The sequence below is a fragment of the Erythranthe guttata genome, chromosome 13 (assembly GCF_056151865.1).
Source record: "Erythranthe guttata isolate IM_541 chromosome 13, IM_541, whole genome shotgun sequence".
Taxonomy (NCBI): Eukaryota; Viridiplantae; Streptophyta; class Magnoliopsida; order Lamiales; family Phrymaceae; genus Erythranthe; species Erythranthe guttata.
Window position 1 is genome coordinate 7039669 of NC_142545.1, and position 4503 is coordinate 7044171.

Consider the following 4503-nt stretch of genomic DNA (forward strand, 5'->3'; position numbering starts at 1 on the left):
GGGATTTAGTATCTTAAGGAAAGATAAGAATTTAAGGGATCTTTACTAGTCTTGTTTAGAATTTTTAATTATATGTGGGTAAACATTCATGAAGGCATAATTCGATGTGTGATGATTCTTGTGTGTTATGTGGTTCTTGTCACTTGATTGATATTTGTGATGTCTTGTGGTATTTTAAATTTCTCATGGGTTATTGTGGAATATTGATACCTTTATGTACTAAACCGAAATTCTAAATACTTCGGCCGTGCCATTTTGTAATTAAATAAAATAAATTGGGGAGATTAATGAAATACTTAGAAAAGATGAGAAAGGATACGGGGGGCCGGTATTCCAACCATAGATACTACAGTTGGGTGGTTTGATTCCATCAAAACGGGCTCAGAATAATCTTCTTATTTTCTAAGTAAAGGAATTAATTTCTCATCGGATCCGATAAATTGAAAAAGGCTCTTTTACGTACACGAAATTTGGAATTTTAGAGATATGCCTTGTATTTAACTTCATTCCATTTGTGTGATTATATATAATATACGTAGTACGACTATATTTTAAATTCTCGGTATCTTTCGATATCCTTATTGAGCTTTGTTAGCTCATATAGATATTCTCCGTTTGCAGGTACTAGTACTACTCACTCCACCGGATTGGACTAGTCGACGGTTCGAGAGGCCGACTCCGGGTTTTTGGTTCGTATGGAGGATCTACTTATAATGCTTGTAGTATTATTTTTTGTGTACATTGTCCTTAGGACAATTACTATTTCTGTCGTAGCTCATGTGTATTATTACCCGTGGTAAAGGAGGCTAACTCCTCCGAACGTGGGCCCCTTTTTGTTAAACTATGGTCCAATTATGTAGAATTAATATGTCATTCTAATTATGGACTTTCACCTTTTATTTCTATGTTTTATCGAGGTGACACCACTTATGGTCTATATTATGGATTGATCGAGTAGTTCAGATATATGTTCCTCCATCCTACTAAATCGTTCGCCGAAAATTCTTCCGAAGTAAACCCAGCCCTTAAGTCTTAGGTCATGAGAATTATATCGGTTCGCTAATCCTTGGAGTCTTTCCATATATCTCAACACTTACATAACACCTTAAAGCTTCCGTGCATGGCAAACCCTCTCGGTTTGCTATACGATTTCTAGGGGGTGTCACAGACATGGTATCAGAGCAAAGTTTGTAGAAACTCTATACGAACACCGAACCGGAATTCGGAACCCTCGAAGCATGAAGACTCGGTATGTCCGGTAATTATGTGCTTACTTGTGTTTTATAATTTCTGTTAATCTAAAATTTTTGCAACACACACTAAGACATGACAGGAAGACAATCTCGGAACGCCGCCGCCACAAATAATCTCCCGGACACCGCTAACGTTATTCTCGGTCTCTCTAACCTTATCCGCGAACAAGCGCAAAATCATCATGACCAGATCCAACAACTCCTTCAAAGCCAACGAACCCCACCTACGCCTCAACCAAACCCCCAAAGCCTATACGAACGTTTCCTTCGTATGAAACCCTCTCGGTTTGCTATACGATTTCTAGGGGGTGTCACAGTGTTTGTTATGAACTAAGAACCTTTTCTTCTAGGGCAATGAAGCCTTGTATATATTGATTTCGATCGTCATTTCTGTTATCTATTTGTCGTGTTTTGATTTCGTTTATGTTTTCTTGTATTAAATGATTCTGATTGTGTTGATCAGCTCTCAGATTGATATTAAATAGGAATGAACTCGAGAGAGGATTTCTTGTTTGAAGTTAGGAAAACATAGCTCGGGGTGTGGAAACGGAGACGTGATGCACTTCGGGTAGCCCTTAAGGACCTGACCTAAATGCTCTCTTAATAGCAGGTTCTGAACGGAGACGTCGGACCTGTGGGTAGACTTTAACTACACTTGAGACGGGGGTTAGAGTACATTAGCGTCTGGGTTAACGAATAGGAATGTGGCATTAGATAACAGATTTGTAGATCGTTGTTCATTATACATAGGTGGATTTGGCCCTAGAAGTCCCTTTAAATCGAAGTCCCCCGCGTTGAGTTGTCGTTACTTAATTTGCGTACATTCTCTATTTGCATGTTTACGATCTTGCATGCTTTTAAATTAGGGTTTCTCACAATTCCAAATATTTTCGATTGGCTAGATAATATAACGATAATATAATTGCACTACTCAGCATGTGAATCTATAAGGTCCCTGTGGATCGATATCCGGAACCACTGTTCTGCAAAACGCGATACTGTACACTTGCGGTAATATATACGTAGGTTTTACGCGTATCAATAGACACCGTTATGAAACGGTTTAGCATGGAAGAATCGAAGAAAGGATTCTTGCCAATGTCCCATGGGGTTCGTCTCTAGAAATCTATGTGTCTTCAAACACCTAGTGAAATCGAGGAGATAAAAAGGACACCTTATGCTTCTGCCATAGGAAGCATAATGTATGGCATGCTATGTACGAAACCCAATATTGCGTATGCTATGAGTGTCACAAGCAGATATCAGTCTAACCCCGGCCCGGCTCACTGGAAAGCCGTGAAAGATATCCTCAAGTACTTACGAAGGACTAAGGATATATTTTTGGTCTATGGGGGTACCGAGTTGAAATTAGAGGGTTTTACCGACTCTAGTTTTCAATCGGATGTGGACGACTCAAAGTCGAATTCGGGATTTATATTCACGCTTAATGGTGGTGCCGTGTGTTGGAAGAGTTCCAAGCAGAGCACGATGGCTGATTCCACTACCGAAGCGGAATACATTGCAGCATCCGAAGCTGCAAAAGAAGGGACTTGGATAAGGAAGTTCATCCAAGAGTTGGGTGTCATTCCTAATGCTAGTGATCCAGTACCGTTGTACTGTGATAACACCAGAGCCGTGGCGCAAGCTAAGGAGCCGCGATCTCATCAGAAGTCGAAGCATATTCTGAGGAAGTATCATGTGATCCGAGAGATCATTGATAGAGGTGAAATTAACATTGATCTGAGGAAGTATCATTGATCTGAGGAAGTATCATGTTCTACTTTAATTTCACCTCTATCAATGATCTCTCGGATCACATGATACTTCCTCAGAATATGCTTGGACTTCTGATGAGATCTCGGCTCCTTAGCTTGCGCCACGGCTCCAGTGTTATGACAGTACAACAGTACTGGATCATTAGCATTCGGAATGACACCCAACTCTTGGATGAACTTTCTTATCCAAGTCCCCTCTTTTGCAGCTTCGGACGCTGCAATGTATTCAGCTTCGGTAGTGGAATCGGTCGTCGTGCTTCGCTTGGAACTCTTCCAACACACGGCACCACCATTAAGCGTGAATATAAATCCCGAGTTCGACTTTGAGTCATCCACATCCGATTGAAAACTAGAGTAGGTAAAGCCCTCTAATTTCAACTCGGCACGCCCGTAGACCAAAATTATATCCTTAGTTCTTCATAAGTACTTGAGGATATTTTTTACGGCCTTCCAGTGAGTTGGACCGGGGTTAGACTGATATCGGCTTGTGACACTCACAGCATACGCAATATCTGGTCTTGTACACAGCATGCCATACATTATGCTTCATATGGCAAAAGCATAATGCGTCATTTTCATCTCCTCGATTTCAATATGTGTCTGAGGACACATGGATTTCGAGAGACGAACCCCATGGGACATTGGCAAGAATTTCTTCTTTGTTCTTCCATGCTAAACCGTTTCAAAATGGTGTCTATGTACAGGTTTTGGGATAAGCCAAGCATCTTTCTTGCTCTATCTCTATAGATGCGTATCCCTAATACATAATATGCTTCTCCCAAATCCTTCATTGAGAAACGTGTGGACATCCATGCTTTCGTTTGTTGCAACATTCCTACGTCATTCCCTATGAGTAGAATGTCATCAACATAAAGCACCAAAAATATTACTGCCCTCCCACTAACCTTCTTGTATACACAAGGTTCCTCCGGGTTCTTTTCAAAATCAAATATTTTGATAGTTGAGTTGAACCTAATGTTCCAACTACGGGATGCTTGTTTAAATCCATAAATAAATCTTTGGAATTTGCAAACCTTTTGCTCACTTCCAGAAGATATGAAGCCTTCCGGCTGCGCCATGTAGATTTCTTCCTCAATGTCTCCATTAAGGAAAGCGGCCGTCACATCCATTTGCCATATCTCGTACTCGTACCACACAGCTATGGCCAACAAATTCGTAATGAACTTCAGCATTGCGACTGGTGAAAATGTTTCCTCATAGTGAACACCTTGCCTTTGAGTATATCCTTTCGTTACCAATCTAGCTCTATAGGTCGATACCTTTCCATCCACTCCAATTTTCTTCTTATAGATCCAGTTGCAGCATATGGGAACTATCCCCTTAGGTGGATCTACCAAGGTCCACACCTTGTTGGAGTACATGGAGTCCATTTCGGATTTCATGGTAGTTAGCCAATGCCCCATGTCCGCACCCGGTACGGCCTCATTGTATGTTCTTGGATCTTGTCCAAGATC

At 41.0% G+C, this 4503-nt stretch overlaps 1 pseudogene; it reads right to left on the reverse strand.

Moving 5' to 3' along the window:
* Positions 1-3004: 3004 nt before the first annotated feature.
* On the reverse strand, positions 3005-3601 carry LOC148765786 (secreted RxLR effector protein 161 pseudogene; annotated as a pseudogene).
* Between the last annotated feature and the right edge of the window lie 902 nt (positions 3602-4503).